The sequence below is a fragment of the Callorhinus ursinus genome, unplaced genomic scaffold (assembly GCF_003265705.2).
Source record: "Callorhinus ursinus isolate GAN/ISIS: 27379988/994484 unplaced genomic scaffold, GSC_fseal_2.0 scaffold16, whole genome shotgun sequence".
Lineage (NCBI taxonomy): Eukaryota > Metazoa > Chordata > Mammalia > Carnivora > Otariidae > Callorhinus > Callorhinus ursinus.
The window spans coordinates 36482048-36503502 of record NW_027397078.1 but is presented as its reverse complement, the minus strand read 5'-3'; the positions used below and the strand labels follow the sequence as shown (position 1 = coordinate 36503502).

General features: G+C 42.5%; 1 protein-coding gene across 5 annotated transcripts in view; it reads right to left on the bottom strand.

The window, feature by feature from the left end:
* Nucleotides 1-21455, bottom strand: part of MID1 (midline 1) — a 591209-nt gene that overhangs the window by 343428 nt on the left and 226326 nt on the right. For 2 of the 5 annotated variants that reach the window (XM_073902112.1, XM_073902108.1), the window contains exon 1: nt 3151-3469. The exons of the other annotated variants lie outside the window; for them this stretch is intronic. The gene's annotated coding sequence lies outside the window, so the exon portion shown is untranslated. Of the gene's footprint in view, nt 1-3150; nt 3470-21455 lie in introns of those variants that run through there. 5 annotated transcript variants of the gene reach the window in all.

The window sequence follows — 21455 nt, the reverse complement described above, 5'->3', positions numbered from 1 at the left end:
TCAATAAATGTTTGCTGAATGAATGTAACAGGAATTAATAACGTGAAATGTTTTTGAAAAGGTAATTGATGTCAAATGGTAGGCAGAGAAAGCCAGAGAAAGTTCACCAGGGACAGGAATGCTGTGTACAAATCTGGTACAGTGTCCAAGGAAGGAATTTACATTTAATAAATAACTTTTGAAACGAGGTTCTTTTATGTCCTTGCCTCTGGACTAGGCCACAGTGGCAGCAGCAGAATCCCCGCCAAACCAACCCTGATAGCAGTTTGCGAAAGGGAAGTGTAAACCAGCATGAAACGTTAGGAAGGATCCCATGAGGAAACACTTTGTCATCAGTTGTGTAGGAGATCTTTACGAACAACACACACACACACACACACCCGCAGGAACACCTCTTTAAATTCTTTATGTAATAGAGAGGGCAAGCTGGATAACATATTGAGGGCCTTGACATAACCTCCACAGCATGAAGGGCAATAAAAGTTGGGATATTTTCCTTCACATTTAGCCCCAAGGCCTAGCTTAACAGAGTATAGCAGAATTTTGACTTGCTCGGTCTATATTCTGGGCCTGGACTGTCAGACAGTTTCCTAACTGTCGCCCATCATGACAGATACAGAAAGGGATCCTATCTGCGCGATGCACTGGGGCACACTGAGGAAGCTGCGTGGCCCAGAGATAACCTCCAGGGGGAGACACCCGGCCCCGGCACGGCTCTATGGCCAAGAGAGACCAACATCTGGGCAGCTCTGTGACCCATTCGTCGCGTCTACCAGTGCTCTGTGGCCCAGCCACTGGGAAACTTTGTCTGAAAGAATATTCATTAGGCTGATTGGCCGAAAAACCAAAGCCACTGGGCCCATCTGCAGCCAACCATACTTCATAGGCTACACTTGTTCGGAGACTCACAACACATATTAGCTAAGGACCATGGTAAGGCTCTGAGAAGACCTGTTTCCCCTTGTCTTTTTCTCCCCCCAGTAGTTTTCAATCTCCTTTAACCAAGATACCTCCTAACGTCTCCCAGATCTAAAGAGACTGCTGAATGGTTGTACCCTCCACGCAACAGGCCAGTGGGGGCTCGGAGGGGCCAATGCGACAACACAGCATCCCGCTCACTCACTGCCTTTCACTGCAGGATCGCTTCGGACACTGAGATAACTGTCATCTTCAAGAAGGAATCCTCCTGAAACTCTATTAGCGCCAAGGTGTTAGAATAATCCCTCTCATTGCCCCCAAATGAGCTGCCGAGGAGCCAAGGATCAGGAGATTGTGGAGTCAGCCAGCCCCCCCCCCCCCCCCGCCCAGTCATCTGCAGCAATTCATGTGCCAGTGGCAAGGAGAACTCTAGACATGAGATTCAAAATCCCGCCATTTACCCGAGGCCCTCCCCACCCCAGGAGACTTATCTATCTTTCTGCTTATATATTCCCTTGGCTGTTGATGTAATTAGTATATAATAACTGTGTACATATTAACTCACAGGAAAAACAGCGGACATGCTGGCTGATTTGGCCTGGGGCCATCTCATCGGCAGGGTGAGACAACCCGGTATAAACATCTGTTATTAACCGTATACTTTCCAATAGTGTTTTGCGTCTCCTGGGTTACTGATTCCCGTTGAAAGCAATGCAATATCAAGACTCCTGTTTTTCTGAGCAGCACCGAGATATCTGGCTCTAAAACGTCTGCACGAGTCTTCTCAGTTCTGCTGCTTTTGCTATTGAGAACTTTATTTACTAAAACGTCTACGGTATCACACGTGCCCCTTTCGAGGTTTCACTCTCCTTGAGGTGAGCGGGTTTCATTGAAACTACGTTACCAGGAATAGTTATGCTTTTTCAAGTCAAGGGCCCTAAACAAAACTGGCCATAGTTTTTGTTTTTATGAGTAGGTAGCCGCCAATCCCTGCATTAAATCAGTAGCCCCAGCAGAGGACAGACGATCGCTTTCAATTTTTAAACAAGTGGTCACCCTCTAAACTCTGTTTGGGCTGATGGCTTTTCTGGAGGTCAATTTCCGAATCTGAGGAATCGGAAACCGGGTCTTCGTGCTACTTGCTGCAGTCAGCAGCACAGTCCTGTTCCCCAAGCTCGTAGGATTAAGTCGCTGGACAGGACAGGAAACGACACTATTTCTTTGATAGATGAACAGTCAGATCATTCCAAGACAATTATCCCAGCTAACTCAATTAAGAAAACCCCCTTCGGCATGCAAAAATTAAAAATGTCTTCCAAATAAAAAACAATTCCTGATTCCAGATCACTTTTGACAGCTCTAAGAAAATCGACTCTCTTTTCTAAAGTTTTACCTGTGCCCCATAACTCAGTTGGAATAGTTTTCTCTTCTTTCTCAGTTGCCTCTTATAATTGGCTCTTCCCAAGCCTAACTACAATTGCCCTGAAAAGTCTGGTAAAGACTTTCACATTTCCATGTTTAATTACATTCAGATTGAGATTTCTGTATACATACAGAGTATAGCCAAGTTCTCACTCAGTCAACTGCAATGCCTTTGACATCAAGCTCATATTCATCGTTCTTGCCTTATATGTAAATAGACATACGCTACTTGTCAAAATGCACAAGTGATCTTTACATTGTCTAGAACAAAGAGCCCAGCCCGGCTTCTTTCTTTCCTCAGTGGCTCAGAAGGTGTCCTTTATTACATGTGCAGGATGCAAGGATTTTGCTGCTGTATGACTGAAAAACGATACTTTCAGACTGCCTTTTTAGTGACAAATTGCACTTCTGTGGAATATCACACCGCCTGTGGTTTTAAGAACCCACTTAGATTTACTATTACTTCCTTGGGGACTCAGCCTCCTCACAAAGCACCCCAAGGCTCATTTCTACTGTATCAGAGTGCAACAAAGATGAGAAAGTTTGCTCATCACGATGGTCTACAAACTCGTGGCTAGTAAAAACACTCTCTGGAATGTCTAAGGTGCTAAAATCATTGCCTCTGTGAATTCCTGGTGTGTAAAACAGGCAGGAAAAGTTGTCTGGAGGTATTTGCGAAGCATTGTGTTTGTTCGGGAAGGAGCTGTGGGGTTGGAGGCTGAGCTACGCCTCTCCCTTTGCTTCCTGGGTGAGAGCCGCGGGGACGTGCCACTTAGCTGAAGCAAGCAGAGAGAAATCGGTAAGACTCACCGGCTTCCCCATTTTTCCCAGGACGAGGTTTTTGTTCCTCAGCTGTGATCTGGAAGAGACAAACCTGTAGGTCCTCCAAGCAGGCTGCCTCGGATCAGCTGAATGGCTGGGGCGTTCAGGAAGCTTGCTCTGTCCAGCTCCAAATCACTCCCCTTCCCAGGCTGTGTGCTTACACGCCTCCCAGTCAGCGCAAAAATCTGCCAAACTCAGGTCAGCCTAACAGGTTTCCTTATATAGGTAAACACGAATTGCATTCCTGGTGAAAGAAGTTAACTAGGAATCCCGGTAACCTGGTTAACTCTATCCATGCCAGAATGGCTCAGAGTCCGTCAGCCTACGCAGGGTTTGGTTGCAGCACAAAGGGATTTGTGCAATTTAATTAAAATCATCTTTGTCCCGGCAGTCTGTGAAATTGGCCCTTCTAGGAGAACTGTGAGTCAACAGCTAGTATTTTATATTAGGAGCTGTGACCAACCTCCTATTATCCGAAGGCACCGTAGGGAGCAAAAACCAAAGTACAGGACGTTATCCTTTGCCTCCATGTTTTTAAAACCAGGATGACTTGTCTTGAAATGATTTTCAAAGAAGTGAATAGACGATGTGATAGGAAGAGAATGTGAATAAAATTCCATCAAATAAGGCTCAAATGCTTTATGTGAGCACAGTAACTAATAGTCATTCAACTTTTCCAGGCCCTTAGTAGATAATGCAATATGATCGTTTTGAGTTTACTCCCTTTACAAGGCAGTAATCGCTACCGTATTTTTTGATGGGCGAAATGACACATAATGACATCTATTTATTCTCCGTAATAACCTTCCTGAGCCCACATATTGAAGTGTTATTTGATGGTTTCAGGAAGGAAATCTGAGACATGTGAATTTGCATAATTACACGGAAAAGTTTTTTTAAACAGCTTCCTGGACTTCAGAAGATAAGAAGCTACATCTTTGAAAGAACTCCTGCAAGGCCTAACTCTGGGCTCGAAACATAGTTTTTATTTATTTTATTTTTTAAAAATATTTTATTTATTTATTTGACAGAGAGAGAGAGAGAGAGAGAGAGCACAAGCAGGGGAAGTGGCAGGCAGAGGGAGAGGGAGAAGCAGGCTTCCCGCTGAGCAGGGACCCTGATGCGCGGCTCGATGCAGGGCTCGATCCCAGGACCCTGGGATCACGACCTGAGCCGAAGGCAGCCGTTTAACTGACTGAGCCACCCAGGTGCCCCGAAACACAGTTTTTAAATGTAAGTCTGTGACATATCAATTGTCTAATAATCGGCTCTTCCCCCCCTCCTACATTTATCTACCACCAAGCAAAGTAATAATTCTTTTCAAGTCTAACCAATTCCACTGCAGTCTTCCTGTGACTCGCTAGAGACCCATGACTTCCTATTACTGGGTGTTGGAGGTGAAGACTGCCCGCTAAATAAAACCTATCTTCAGATGAATCATTTGTTCCTATTTCATCCACTGGGTGACTGCTCCTGGGATAGTGTCAATCTTAGTAAAAATAGCTCAGTGCTGTGTTTTAGGCCCCTGCTCAGGAAAGGGGAGAGAATGTTTACATACCTAAGCCAGCACAAGCACAAACCAATTGTCAAGAGTTTCTGCGGGGGGCGCTCCTAGCACTACCTGATTCCAATCCACGTTCGCTCAAATAAAACTCTTGAAAATTGTGAGGAATAAAAAAAGAAAAAGAAGAAGAAGGGCTTCTGCTAAGAGCAGTAAAGGGCAAAAATCACACTGTCAGGACCGGTGACTAATCTTTGAATAGCATTTTACACCAGGCAAAGATTTTTGCCTACAGTTCCTCTTCATATCTCCACAGGAACACTAGGAAGCATGTGCGTTATTATTTCCTTTTTATGATAACAAAACTAACTCGCAGAGATACAGTGATTGCTCTAGTCTCATGATCAGCTTGTGGCAGATCCCAAATCCCAGATCTTCTAGAATTTAACTCCGGTAGAATTTCCAAAAATAGACTCGACTTGAAGGGACAGAAGAACATTAAAATGGCAGCTTTCCATTTCAAATATAATTTTTAATAATCATATGTCCAGAGAGTTTAAATGCAATATACAAACTGATTAAAATACTCTTTCTATAGTCATAACTTACTGCTAAAATGACTCCAGAAAGATCATAAAATGAGATAGGAAGTATATTTTTATTGAATACGAATTTGGGTTATAAAATATTATGAAGGTATAACTGCAAATATTGCACACATTTTTCTGTTCGCAGTACACACATTTCTATGGCATCAAGTTAAGACTCATCTCGACTCCCCCACTGGCAGGAATATTAGCGTTTTCTACTTATTGGGTTTTCATTAATCTTAAATAAAACTCTGTGTACCACGCTAGGTAAATGGCTTTCACTACTAGAGTCCATTTACGATCCTGCACCCTTTATGTTCTCATAATTCCCGCTGAAGCAAGTTCTGTTTACGCAGGAACTTTAGACTTTATTAACATGTTGATGCAAGACAAAGAATGCATTTTTTTTTCCCCAGGGCAGGCTAAACCTTTAAGTGCCTTAAGCTGGCCTCCAAATTTGTTCTTACAATTCTAAGCAAACAATCATTTAGGTTTTAAACACAAAATATCTTAGGCTATAATTATTGAATTGGAAGGTCAAAATGAAATTTGGATCTCAAAGTAGCATATTTCAAAGAAGGACTATAACCCTCTGCTAAATCCATTTTGGATGCCTCGAGAAATGGTTTGGGAAAGGCTGGGTCACTGAAGCAGCATGAATTCAACCTAACCATAGAAGCCCCCAATGAGAGAGTGCGTACAGCTGAATAATTACACCGGGCCAAAAAAATAGCACTTATGGGAAACTAAATAGAATACAAGACCTACTTGATGGGGAGAAAATACCCTAGTGGTTTAAGGAAAACATCAGGGGACAGATTTTAGAAATTCCCAACGACATACAACTAATGAGTAGTTGAGCTATAATTCAAAGCTCAGTCCATCAGACTCTAGAATGCTTGCTATTTCTACCGCACCCTGGGTGTACACCACGCTACCCAAGGAAGTGCAGATGCCTTTGAGTTAGAAGGTGCTTCCATGCTGGTTCCACGTCTTGATCGTGTGACCTTGGGTAATGTTTTGAAGTCTCACCTCCAAAGAGAAAACAATGACCACACATCTCACAGATTACTGAAAATACATAATGGGTGTTTTTTTCAATCATCCCCAGTGAATTTATTGATGCCTCTCATGGTCCAGGCATTCTTCTAGGTCCTAGGAATACAGCCGTGAGCAAGTCAGGCATGTCTCCCCTATCACGCAGCTAACGATCTTCAAGGAAAGGCTGTGCACATCTATATTACAGAATGTGAAACTCTAACATTTCCCTGGACTTCTCATGACACAAGAATGTTGAACTAGAGTTCCACGTCAATATAGAAATATTAATAGACAAATGCCCGAGCTAACACTCTAACAGTCCAGGTTGCTCTCACTGGCCAGAGGATGGTCTTACCATGATTAGACTTGGTGGGCCTGGGCTGAACCACATAAAGTTAAGTATCAGGGAAAGGTAAAACTTGATGCATCCTTCATATCATGAAACGTCCTTCGAACAATCGAGAAAGACCGGCACGTTCAATTGCAAAACATCTTGAAGATGCTCGGGAAGCTGGATGTACAAGGAGTTAGTTTTATCATTAATTCTGTATATGAAGAAGTGATGGAAAAGCATAATACTATAGCCCATTATCTAGCTACTTATCTATTTTTAGTTCCTTTCCATTCGGTAAGCATTTAATTGATATGCACTATGGATGAGGGTCTGTGAAGGATACAAATGGGAAAGGATACACAGAAAAAGCATGGTCCCTAGCTATAGTGGGAGCTTTCTAGAAAAATGTTATGGTGCTGTATCAGGCAGGATGGGCGAGGTTGTGCTCTGGTAACAAGGAACCCCCAGGTCTCAGTGGCCTCTAACAGCAAAGGTGTTTTTCTCACTCATGCCACATGTTTACACAGATCAACAGGGAAGGCTCTCCTATTCATAGCCATTCAGGAGCCCAGGCTGATGAAGGTTCCTTTCAACACATACTTCCGCGGCTGCTGAGACAGGAAACAGGGACCTGGTGGATCACGCACTGCCTTTCAAAACTTCACTTCATAAGGGACACTTAAACTTCCCCTCACCTTTCATTGGCCGCCGCAACTCCACTGGCCCCGCTTAACTTCAGAGCAAGAGAGAGAACTAGAATACATGGCGAATGAAGACATGGCAGATACGGCAAACCATGTGGCTGGAGGAAAGCACCAAGGAGGCAGGCATATTGAATACCCCGGATGGCATAAGGACTGGCATTTTAAGTTTGGAAGTTACTGACCAGCTCCCATTTCCATTAGAGTGCTTGCTTAAAGGCGCACTCAGAGATTAATCGGTGGCTCTGGCTGAACCTTGAGGGAAACAGTGACATTTATAAAGGATGTCCTGAGGCAGGCTCTTCTTAATATTTCTATCAGTTACTTGAGTGATGAAATAAAAGACAAGTTGATTTAATTTGCAGATGGTGCCAAATTGGATAGCTAACACCTCAGAGGATTGTATTATAATTCAAAATGACCTTGAAGAGTAGGGGCTGGAAATGACGTTAAAAAGGAAGCTTATGTCCAACAGGGACAAACAGAGGATTGGAATGAATGGTCTATAAAATACATGGTAGAAAAACTACAGTGAGCAAATACAAGCCTGTAAATCGAATATATACTGACAGCTTAGCACTTTTACTTGTAAAGCCCTTGGTATGGTGGTATTAGCCACCGTAAGCACCAGAAAACAGGAATTCTCAGAGCACTACTTCACTGGAGAGCCTCATTGTAAGAAATAAGAAATCAGAGCAAATTCAGAGGCAAAAGCAGAAATTTCCAAAAGACTAAGTACTCTAGGTCAGGAGTCAGCAAACTTTTTCTGCAAAGGGTCAGATAGTAAATATTTTCACCTTTGCCATTCATAATTCTCCTTCCTACAACTACTCAACTCTGCTGTTGTGGTCCAAAACAGCCACAGATAATATGTAAATGAATGGGCATGGCTGGGTGCCAATAAAGCTTTATTGACAAAACCGGGCAGCCAACCTTAGGCTATATACTGTGCAGACCTCTGCTCTTTCTACATTATAAGAAGTGTCCCAGAATGGCATGTTACTCATAATGATTGCAAGGTACTCATATTGATTGCAAGAGGGACCCTATTTTGGCCATTTTCCTATTGTTCAAGTTCCCTTAACAGTGCTTTCCACACAGGTGCTAGTGAATAAATTGGTGAATGAAATGAAATGAAATTAGCTAGAAATGTTACTACACCAGCCTCCTCATTAAATATTCAAAAAGAATTAGAATACGTAATTCTTGAGGATGTCATGGAAATAAAATCCAAAATATAATTTCCCATCTCAATTTGCCAAATATTTATCAATTATATTGCCTTTCAGCTACAAAAATATCAAGGATGAAAAAATATAAGAAAACCTAGAAGGATTACAATAATGAAATTAAAGGAAGCAAAAATTTGCAACAAGGTATATGCACATAGCATTTTAATTCCCCCCCCCCCCAAGTTCTTCATAACCAGCTGAGGTCAATGAAGCAAATGCTGTCCTTATGAGCCAAAGGCGAAAATAGAGACAAGGAGGATTAAGTCAATTGTCTCATGTCAGCAAGCGAGTGGCGCTGGAGAAGGAAATAGGATCGAGGTTCCCTGGGTTTGCAGTTCTAAATCGTGATAAACACCAAGTGCACAGAGGCTGGGAGAATAAAGAGCCGACATCAACTGCAATGGAAGTCCCGTGGTGTGTCTTTTCAGGTGCGTCGGGGAAAGCCCAGCACTCCACACACCATATGTCCCTTCCTCCCCCCATGCACACCCGTACCCGCTCCCTCTCCAATGCAATCCGGGTTTGCAGTCAGCCCCATAGCCTCTCCTTCCTTTGATAAAGCCCTGAAAGCTCAAGCCTGGTTATGGATGAGTCTTAGTGCAAATGTCCCTGAATCCTGAATCCGACTACTTGTGACCATTGCCTCTGACCCTTCCAGTCCAAGCCAGGGTCATCCTATGGCTAGATCAGTTTCTCAGCCTCAGCATAACTGGGCTGGATCATTCTTTGCGATGGGGCAGTCCTGAGCTTTGCAGGATGTTCAGCAGCATCTCCAGCTTCTTCGCACTAGATGCCGAGAGTATCTCCCCTCCTCTTACCCTCCCAGTTACAACAACCAAAAGTATCTTCAGACATTGCCAAATCTTCAAGGGGGGGGCCCACAAAATTACCCCTTTTGGAGAACCTCTGAACTAGATGATTGTAATTGCTTCTTAATTGTTCTCCCTACTTCTGCTCTTGCTTGTCTGCAGTCTATTCTTCACAGAGCAGCCAAAACCATCTTTTTAAGATACACATCAGCTCGTGCCACTTCTCTGCTTACAACCTCTAGTGGTGTCCTCCTATAATTAGAAGACAATCTAGTTATCATACCACAGCCCACAGAGTTCTTCGCGGTCTGACCTCTGTCCGCCTCTCCAGATTAATCCTATAGGACCATGTCCTCACTGGCCAGCTTTCTCCTTCCCCAACATACCCATCTTGTTCAGAACTCAGGACCTCTGTATATGTTAATCCCACTGCCTGGAACGCTCCTCCTGGTGTGGATGGCAGAATGGTGGCCTCCCAAAGATGTCCACATCTGAATTCCTGGAATTTGTGAGTACGTTACGTTAAATGGCAATGGGGAGTTAATGCTGCAGATGGAATTAAGGTTGCTAGTAGGCTGACGTTAAGGTAAGAAGATTATCCTGGATTATCTAGGTGGGCCCAATGTAATCACAAGGTCCATATAATGTGGAAGAGGGAGGCAGAAGGATCAGTGTCTGAGCAATGCCATGTGAAAGACTGGACTAGCTATTGGTGGCTTTGCAAATGGAGGAAGGAGACCATGATCTAAGGGAACGTGGGCAGCCTCTAGAAGCTGGGAACAGATTCTCCCCTAGAGCCTCCAGAAGGAATGCAACCCTGTTGACACCTTGACGTTAGCCCGGTGAGACTTGCGTTGGACTTCTGACCTCAAGAACTGTAAGATAATAAATTTGGGCTGTTTTGAGCCACTCAGCTTTTGATAATTCGTTACAGCAGCACCAGGAAACCAATATTCCTGGCATCTTCACTGCTAGCTAGCTCCTAAACCCTCAGAATGTATGCAAACGTCTTCTTCTCCAGTAGGGGGCCACCCATGATAACCAGGACTGCCAGTCACCACCCATCCCACCTCCAGTGGTTCTCTATCAATTCACCCGTTTTATTTCCTTCATAGCTCTCTGGTCACTATCTGCAGTTACCATAGTTCATTCATTGCAAAGCCAGAAAAAAAAAAAAAAAAGAAAAGAAAAGGCCCACCTTGACAAAAAGTAGCCAACAATGACACACTTGAAAAAAGAAATGGTGGTGGTCATTTTATATGTCTCGGAACAGTAATGTTGGAGAAAGAACCAGGTTTGGATTAAGTAAAGAACGTTTATGTTGGATGAAAAGACATTCTTGACGGTAGTTGGAGTAATTGCACAATGAAACAGGCTGCCAAGAAGGGCCATGGAGGCCTAGATTGTGGCAACACTCATGAAAGAGATTAGATAACTTGAGTCAAGAGAATAAGTGGAGCTCAGCCTAGAGCATTTACTTGATGACCTGCTTGTTCTTCCTCCAGCTTTAAAATGTGTGTAGCGCAAAGCAATGAATCACAGGACAACATCTGCATGTAATTGCATTTCTGTTCCAATAATAAATGTTTCAACTGCTATGCTATTTACAAAAGCTGTTATCATAAAGAGCCAAGTGGGGGAAATTTGAAACACAAATGCTTATCTTAAGAAACCTTTCCTTTGCAATTCAGTGTCCAAGTACCGAACCGGCAACGTTGCCATAGTATATGAATTGTCCTGAGGAATTTGTTCTTAAAATTCTATTTTAAGTTGATTTTTAGGTGTTTCATTCCCTGTAGAAGCCCTTTCTGTCACCCATGGTTTTCTTAGTATTTTTTGAACGCGAAGAGGAGCAAAGGTTGAAATTATTCAGATTTTCCTCACCGACCTATCATCTGATTTTTGGACCCACTGTCAAAGAGGGAGAAAAGGGGTCTTGCACCTTCATTTTAATCAAGAATGTTTATTCTCAAACTAGAAGACTAGAATTACGGATTTCCCCCACCCATCCTACTCCCAGAAACCAGCCCCACCCGGGAATTTTTGGCCTTTAAATTGCTTGCAAAAATGCCAGGGCATTTAAAAATTATTACCAACCAGTGTAGAAAAGAATAGGAAATCAAAGAAACTCTTAGGTCCTCGGGTCACAGTGGCAGACCATTTTTCTGTATGCCTTGGCACAGGAGAAGCTGACTTCCCCTCAAAACCACTGGTGACACCAGCAAAGACTAGCAATCATTTTGGCCTTTTAAACTTAGCTTTGGGGGGGATGCATGTTCTGCAAAATAAAGCGGGCTGAATTTTTCAACAATTTACTTAACTTTGCATTTTTCAATTGTGTCTGTTGGTAGTTTAAAATTCACTGCTTCGAGTAAAGTCAAGGGGCACCTGGGTGGCTCAGTGGGTTAAGCGTATGACTCTTGATTTCGGCCCAGGTCAGGATCTCAGGGTCCTGGGATCGAGCCCCACGTTGGACTCTGTGCCCTGAGGGGAGTCTGCTTGAGATTCTCTCCCTCTGCCTCTCTTCCTGCACACGCGCGCTCTCTCTCAAAAGAAAACACATAAATTTGAAAAAAAAGAAAACGAAAACTCCATCAAGCTACAGAAAAAATAAAACCGCAGCTCTTAAAAGACTGCCTCTTTCCATTTGGCTCGGCAGGTGTTTCAAGACCATGTCGTTCAGAGTTTCCCTTTTAATGAGATGGCAAATAACCACACGGGAGGGCAAATCCTCAAAGAGCAATGAAAACAAGCAATTTTACAGCAATAATTCTAAACCACCTCCCCATTTCCCAAGGTCTGTATTTCTTCACTCCTAGCTGCTTAGTTCCCACTTCATTAGCACTGTTTAAAACACCACAGTTGAATAACAAAACTAAATGAAAATTTAGAACATTCTTTTAGGAAGATGAAAATACATCACAGTTTTCCCAAAGTAGTTTTTCATTAACTCTTTAAAACCCAGATCAATAACCGTGGTTGGACTATCACAAGGTTAGCATCTAGGCTGCCTAGGATTTCTCTTCTTCCCCACCCGGGGCCCCTGCCCTAGCGTATAAATGAGGGCAGAGAGAGGCACAGAGATAGTCATTCGTTCATTTACCAAGTAACATCGGGTAAATGTTATGTGTCAGACACACATTCATATATTACGGTAGATAACAGCAACTTAATTAAAGGTTGGAAGAATTTCAAAAGTTATGTTTAGGGAAACATACAAATATCCCTGTTATGATGTCATGAGAAGGACACTTCACTTCACCTCTGTGGTATTTTTCCCCAAACCCATGGAAGGGACTTGAAGTTCAATACCAGTTTGCCAGCATGGTTGGATGAGTGCTCTCTTCTGGGCTGCAGACTTCTTGTCATACCCTCACATGGTGGAAGGGGCCAGGGAGCTCTCTGGGATCTCTTTTATAAGGGTACTAATCCCAACCATGAGGGCTCTGCCCTCCCGACCTAGTCACCTCCCAAAGACCTCACGTCCTAGTATCATCACAATGGGGGTTAAGATTTCAACGTATGAAGTTTGGGGGGGGGGGAGCAGACACAAACATTCAAATTGTCGCAGCTAAACTGAGTGACATTCTACAAAATACCTGACCAGTACTCCTCAAAACTGCGAGTCTTGAAAAGGAAAGGAAAGATGGAGAAACTCACAGCCCAGGGGAGCCTAAGGAGACATGACTAAATACATACACTAAGCGCTTTGGATGGGATCCTAGAACCGAAAGAAGACATTTGTGAAGAAACTAGAGAAATCCAAATAAAGTCTGGAGTTTAGTCAGCAGTAAGGTACGATGTTGGTTTCTTAGTTCTGACAGACGTCCCACGGTAATGTGAGGCATTAACATCAGGGAAAACCAGATGAAGTGTATATAGGGTGTATCTGTACTTTATTTGAAACTTTTTTGTTGATCTAAAAGTATTCAAAAATAAAAGAGTAAAAATATTTAAAAATGCTTTTAATAGCCCCCCAGAACAAGAAGAACACATTAGTTTTATACTGTAGCCAGAGAAGGAAAAACAAGAGGAAGAAAAGACCCATCTAAGAAGTCCAGAAACAGAGGCAGGAACAGGCAAAGAGGAACAGACAGATATGGAAGTAAGAGTCCGTAGCCTTCTGGTGGTCTCCAGGAGGGTGTTCAAGCTCCACTGCCTTGTTGTGTGGCTCCCTGCTAAGTTAAGTTACAGGGATCAGAAAAAAGATCAGCCTTTAAAAGAACTGAGAGACTTGACATAGATTGGAAACATATTGGAGTACTGAGAAACTTCTCTGCCTTTTTCTATTTTCCCCAAATGTTAGGTATTTTTTTTTCTATGTGATTCTGAAGGCAGATGTGTCAATGAAGAGCTTTGGTTTAGCAGGTTTTTCAGGAACCTTGGGCAGACCGATCAGCAAGCTTTTGACACTGAAAGCTATCATGTGTTATAGAGCTTTTCTCTGAGAATCCCATACTCTAGTGTCCCAATGCCAAAAGGATATATTTAGGATTGATCTTGACTTCATCCTAATGGGTACTTCTATTTAGAAATTAATCTAGCTTTTTGCCTGCCTGGGAATACATATAAAAGGGGGCCCAAAAAAGTTTTAAAAAATCCCTATGGTTAGGTTAGGTATTCACAATTGCACATTTGGTCTTTGGGGGTTCTTTTCTTAAAAGGAGCCCCAGTATTTCACAGAAGTTTCCCTGATCATTTAACCTCACAGTTAATCTGCAATTAATGCATGCTAAGAATTTCTGCAGACCAGTGTGCACTCACTTACATTTTCCATGGTGTTTTTCCAAAAAGGACTTGAAACAGTATTAACTGTAAGTCCGGATAGTCTTGACAAGGTTAAGTGTGAGATATTAACAGTCAATCAAAAGTATTTGATTACTGTGTGCCCTGAATCAGTCCAAACATGTATTTCGTGGATGGGATAATCACACCCAGGTCTCCAAATCTTTTATTGATACTGATCAGAGAATCCACATGCCCTATTAGATGAAAGAAATCTCCATGTAGAAACTGATCGAGATTTTGGTAATGGCTGGCGTGTTGGAAGCGGGAGAGCAGGGACACAGATCTGCAAAGACATCTCAGGGGACGGCATATTTCATCTTGAATCAGTTTTATATCATAAATGTGAGGTTCTTGTGAGCTTGGATTTAATCTCTAATGCAGCAAATTACATAAACTCTTTAACAGGAGCCAAAGTTCTAAAGTGCCCTCTTATATTTGTTTTCCTTTTCCACTGAAACAGCATACCAAATCTGAATCTGATTAAGTCTGCTGAACTTGTTATCAGTGCTAGGAACTATGTATGCTGTGCAAAAAATTAACTTCACCTAGAAACGTATGTTTCGGTGGTTTTACTCCTAAAAAATACTGATTAGAAAGACAACAAATCCTGGAAGAGGCCAAACTTAATTTTTCCCAAAAAAGAACTGTGTTGTACATGGCCTGGAAACAAGACTGAGATTTTGAGGTGTGAAAACACACAATGACTTTACAGTAAGTTATGCTGTCAATGAGGGATACCCTGGTCAGTGTCTGCCAAGCACAGTGCCCGGCACTGTGCAAATAACTAGCTTTATTCCTATGTATCTATGTATCTACTTATGTATCTAGCCATCTTTGTATCTATCTCAAAGTTTCTCAACCTCATAACTATTGACATTATGGATCAGAGAGTTCTTCGGTGTGCACGCGCACGCGCGCACATGTGTGTGTGTATGAGGGGAGGGGGCTCTCCCGTGCATTGTGCGATGTTGGGCACCACCCCTGGCCTGCACCGGGCAGATACCAGTAGCACTCCCTCTCCCAGCTGTGACAACCAAATATGTGTCCAGATATTGCCAAATGTTCCCTGGTCTGTGTGTGTGTCCCAGAATCTCCCCCAGGTAAGAACCACCGATTACCTCTATCTCTACCTCTAATGTCTAATTCCTAATCTCTAATCTCTAAACATCTACATGCCTATAGAAGAAATAAATGAATGAACAGATTTTACTGTAAAACCTCCAGGCTTCAACCTGGCACGATCAATTGAGAAAGTGTGCAAGAGCAGTGGGATTTACTGCATATGACAATATGCATAGTATATATTTATTATAATCATAAACTATCACACTCTGTAATAAATGCAAGAGCATTTTTGGGGTCCCCTGTGCTTCCCTCCCCTATGCCTTCCACCGGTTGCTTGTATATACCAGGTAGCAACAAACTGTTTCTGTGCACGCTGTTTTCGGATACTGCTTAGAACGCGTAACTCATTTATCTTTGCTGAATCAAGTTCGTAAACTTAGAGCAAATCATAATAACCCCCAAACAAAGCTTATTTGATATGGAAAAAGTAGGCTTTTTGAGGGGAAAATGGGATTTTTTAATTTAAAAAGTGTTTCTTTAAATATCAAGAGATGAGCCCCAGCTAATTCTGACCAGAGAAATTGAAAAAAAAAAAAAAAAAAAAAAGGACCAAAGAGACTTGATCTTTGAAAGCAAAGAGAGTTGTGTCCTCCTTCCCATCGGGGAGATGAGGAAAAGGCAGCTTTGTGGGGTGCACTGTCCCATTAACCCAGTGGCTTGCACACAGTTGGTACTCAATCATTACCATCTACAATAAAGCAGGGTATATATTTAAGAATACTTAACTGTTATGGCTCCATACTAAACTTAGTCATAAACAAGACCACAATTAGAACAACTTGGGCCACTTTTTCGAAACAAAATCCCTAATTCTGCTTTCTCATTACGTATCAGACTCCTCTGCACCACAGCTGAGTAGAACACAGATACTCAACTAGGAAGTAGACAGATGACCTTTGGCATGCCATTAAAAACTCTTTGAGGCACTCGGATTCCATCATCTGTAAAAAGGGAGGGATAGGCATTTCTATCCCTTAGGTTTTCTCTTGAGGATAAAATGAGATCAATGAAAAGAGCAAGTGTCCTAACATAAATGTTTAATCATTTGCTGGATGCCCCTGGAGACTAGCTTCCATGGTCAACAGTTATGAATGCAGGAGCAAAATTAATTTCCCCTGAGCTTGAATCAGAATCTACATGTGAAAACCTCCTGAAAAGAGTCAAACATGATACAAAGGTAGGTAAAGCGATGGCAGAGTACGCCCTACTCTCTTGAAAGTCACCCTTTCTCTCTTTAAACAGGAGCAGGATGCACTCGAAAATTATCTGATTCTCTTTGAACCCTGATCATTGTTTAAGGGCCATCTAATCCCAGGAGGTGGACAGAGTGAAGACCCGCTTCAGCCTAAAGCCAGGACTGAAGTTTTGTCCAGAGCTACCCTGGCTCACCTGGCTTACTGACCCTTGTCGAACTCCCCAAACATGGTGGACTTGACTATTCCATCCTGACCTCATGAACTCGACCCCTCATTCACTCCCTCCCTCATTCATTCACTCATTCCTCTCTGATGAACTATATTTATTTATTTATTTATTTACTTTTAAAAGATTTTATTTATTTATTTATTTATTTATTTGAGACAGAGAGAGACAGAGAGTACGCACACAAGCCAGTGGCGGGTCGGGGGTGGGGGGAGAGAGGGAAAGGGAGAAGCAGACTCCCCACTAAGCTCCATCCCAGGACCCTGAGACCATGACCTAAGCCGAAAGCAGATGCTTAACCGTCTGAGCCTCCCGGGCGCCCTTCTGATGAACTATATTTAAATTATAGTAGAACAATGACACTGAGTGAATGTATGTGTGAATCAGATATACATATATCTGGTTCTATATATATCTGATATATATATGTATATAGATATGTATGTGTGTGTGTGTATGTCTCTCTCTCTCTCTCTCTCTCTCTCTATATATATATATATATATATATATATATATATATATCTGATTCACACACACACATTAAATACAGATGTAATGGGGCATGAGAAGAATCCAACCAAGATGTTCCTGGAATTTAGTGAAGAAAAGATTACAAGAAAGAGGTTTATGCAAGTCTTTGGTGAAGGACATCTAATCTGGTCTTTGAGGCACCGACAGAATTTGGGCATTTGGAGAGAGTGGCTATATAGGTGTTTGTTTTATAAAAATTTGTTAAGCTGAACATATATGCTTAACTTCAAAACATTTTGGCAGGCACTTTAATCATTGTGTTTCTAAAGTTCGCACTCCATTCTCTGCTCTTTTGACCATTCCAAAATATGATATCTGAAATCTGTATTTCAATTAGGCTAACACAATTATTTTGTCAAAGCACTGCTAACAATAATTGGGGTGTACTGAGGAAGTGGAAAACTAGGCTTGGGATTCATCCATCTAAGTCATCTAAAACACTGAAACCGAGATAATTTTCCCAAAGAAAGAGAATCTATAGCTCTCTCTGCCTTCTTTGACTCAACATTTCCTCTTGCAACATATGGATAATATTACTGGTCTCCCTGAGGTGTGTGGCTATTAGGGGAGTTCCGAGGGCAATTTGTTCGAGTACTTTAATGAGTCCAGTGTATTTGAGATCAGTTCAGAACATCTTTCTTCCAGGGGCAGGCTGACCAAGGGTTCAGAGATTAGTTCATCCATCACAGTATAAAGGGCCTTAGCAGACTCGACCCAATGGGTGGAGGGCGAACTGCTCACCCACAGTCCCTTTGGGGAAACTGACAACTAGATTGGTGAGGGGCTTAGAGGTCCAGGGATGGCTGTGTGAAGGACGAAGCAGGAGCAGTAGAGGGAGATATAGAAGAGAGAAAGTCCAGGTACCAAGTGAGAAAATGATTCACTCACTGGTGACCTTAGAGGGCAAGAGATTAGGAATCAGAGGCTCTAGGGGTTAAGCTTAAACATGGGGATTTGTATATTCTCGTTACGTTTCAAAATCAACTTATAATAAGTGACACAGACAAAACAGAACTGTTAAAATAAGAATAAAAGAGCAAGAACAAAATAATGAACCAAGGGCAGCAGGTGGATTAGAAACAAGTCAGCAGAGTTATTACAACTGAACTCCAAGAGCCCCAGGAGCTAAGGGAGAAAAGAAACAAGACAAATTATATAGTTCACATGATATAAAGGAAGAGACAAACATTTTATATTTTACTAGCATCAAGACATAGGTATGTTATTCAATGGATCTTGTGGTAGGCAAAATAATGGTTCCCCCAAAGATGTTCATGTCCTAAACCCCAGACCTGCGAATGTCACCTTACATAACAAAAGTGACCTTGCAGACATTATCAAGTTAAGAGTCTTGAGATGGAGAGACTCTCCTAAATTATCCTGGTGGGCCCAATGTAATCACAAAGGTCCTTATATGGAAAAGAAATTAAGTAGGAGGGGCATGGTCAGATGAAGAAGTGACAGTGGAAGCAGAGGACTCAGCGATGCCATTGCTAGAAGGGAGCCATGAGTCAGAGAATGCAGGTGGCCTCTAAAAGCTGAAAAAGGCAAGGAAGCAGATTCTCCCCCAGAACCTCCAAAACACCACCCTCGCTGAAACCTTGATTTTAGCCGAGTGAGATCTATTTTTGGACTTCTGACCTCCGAAACTGTAAGATAATAAGTTTATGTTTTTTCAAGCCACTAACTCTATGGTAATTTGTTACAACCTCAATAGAAAAGAAGTGCAGATTTTTAAATAATGGACCAAGAGGAAAATCACTGAAATGTAACTTTTAAGTCATTTCTGTTGCAAGCGAAAACAATATCGCTGAGTTATATAACTTTCTGGTGAGGCTGACTAGATATAAGAATAATGATGACAGAATTTGGAGTGATTGCTGAGCCAGATACTTCAGAATCCATCTGAGATGCTGGTGAACAATTGGGACTCCTAAGTCCTTCTCTAGTTTTGCTAAACAGATTCTGTGGCTAGGACTTGGGAATCTGTATTTTTAACAAGCATCTATATTACTTATCATTGCTGTAAACAAATTACCACACACTTAGCAGCTCAAAACAACACTCATTTTATTATTCCACAGCTTCTGTGGGTAGGAAATTGGGGCATGCGTTAGATGGTACCTCTGTTTTCGGGTCTTATAAGGCTGTCGTCAATTTGCCAGCTGGGGATGGGACCTCATCTGAAGGTCCAACTAGGGAAGGATCCACTTCTAAGCTCATGCAGGTTGTTAAGAAAATTCAGTTATTTAAGGGCTTTTTGAAGTCCTAGGTTCCTTGCTGTGTTGGTTGGAGGATGCCCTTAGAACCTTTTCAGATGAGCCTTTCCAACGTGGCAGCTTATCTTATCAAAGCCGGCAAGAAAGAAAGTCCACTAGCAAGACAGGGGTTACAATCTTAGTAATGTAATCATGGATATGACATCCCATTACCTTCACCATATTGTTTTGGTTAAAAGCAAGTCCCAGGTTCCACCCTCATTCAAGTGAGACGATTATACAATGAGAATGCCAGAAAAAAGACAGTCAAATGTGGGGGGGGGGAGCGGGTCTTAGAATCTGTCCACCATGGCATCCTAGATGATTCTTGCATACAACCAAGTTGGGCAGCACTAACCTAAGAGAGCAAATATTAGAAGGAATGAACCACTTCAGCTGGGCTTTTGACAGGAAGTGGATATGAAAATTTCAAGGCTGTGGGCTCTGGTGATTTCTCAGCTGTGTCCTTTCCATAACAAATCTATGGGTTAGCATAGTGTCTGGACCTTAAAAACAGTCCTTATCATTACTCCCAGGCCCCTCTCTGCTGTCAGCTTGGTTACTCACTGTTCCTGAGCTGACCTCAACGTCTCAGGGTAGCAGCCTAAGTTGGAGGGAGAGGGGTGAAGGAACAAAGGGGGATAAACTCACATGGTAAGAACGGGTCCCCGAAATTCATGAGTTTTGATTATTTTTACTTTCTTGTCAAAAAAAACGTAAATTTTGCCCTGTCACAATACAAAGAGAATCCATTTCATAATTTACACAGCTGATCTCAAATACTATCCTATTTCAAGCTCCATCACATTGTCCTCAGATATTGAAATGATATCCTGGCAGAAACAGTGGCATGTGCTTGCCGAGCCCTCCTGGGCACAAAACTGAACATTTCCCAGCCCCTTGCAGTTAAGGGAGGCCAGGGAATAGAGTTGGCCTGTGGCAAGTAGCCTGCCCCTAAAGCCTTCTGCATGGTCCTTGAAATTCTCCCTTCAGTCACCTCTTGGCCAGACGCTGAGAACATAGCTAAGGTCCCCAAGGCCCTAGTGATGAGAGAGCTGCTAGACTGGGAGAGCTCGGGCCCCGGGACTCCTCCTTTTCCACTGCCATTGGCCAACCGCACTGGAGTCAAATGTCAGTGAGAAATAAACAGTTGCTGTGGGAAGTCACTGTTTATTACAACAGCCGACATTAGTTCTTCTGACTAGAACAGCTGTATTATTTTCACTGTGGGACAGATGTCACATGCTGGTGCTGGGTATGGAGGGACGTGTAATAGGTCATGGGGGTGGTAATGGGGACATAATCCCTTTGTGTTCTTCCCTTCTCAACTATCCATCAGCACGGATCATTCTAGACACCAGTTCCCTATCTGTGGAAATTGAGGTCTTTTCTTAGTGAGTCTGTATGAACTTCCCATTCTACTCAAACACTGATTTTAAAAAGGGACTGATTGCCTGGGATTGCCATACTCCCACCCATGTGACGTGAAAGCATCACACTGCTAAGAGCCCCTGCTGCCAACCTGTGCCCCCATTCTCGGTCGTGGGGGGTCTTGTAGGACATTTGACAGCATTCCTCATCTCTACCCACTAGATGCCAAAAGACTCTCCTCCAGTTGTGACAACCACACATGTCTCCATTCATGGCCACATGTCTGTGCGGGGCTCAGTTGCCCTGCTTGAGAATCACTGGTGTAGAAGAATGAGGGGCACTTTTGTGACGCCTTCAGCAGGGAGCTGTAAACTTCTATCTGGGTGGGACTCAGGACATTGACCTTCCCTTCGATCTTAGTTGGCTCCAGGCCTCTGCTTTACAAGGTATTCTGAAATTAACCAATGATCTAGTCCAATCTATCCAGCTGGTTGATTTTTCATTTTTCATTTTTAAAATTGAGATACCATTGACATATAACATTATATAAGTTTAAGGTGTACAATGTGTTGATTTGATACATTTATGTA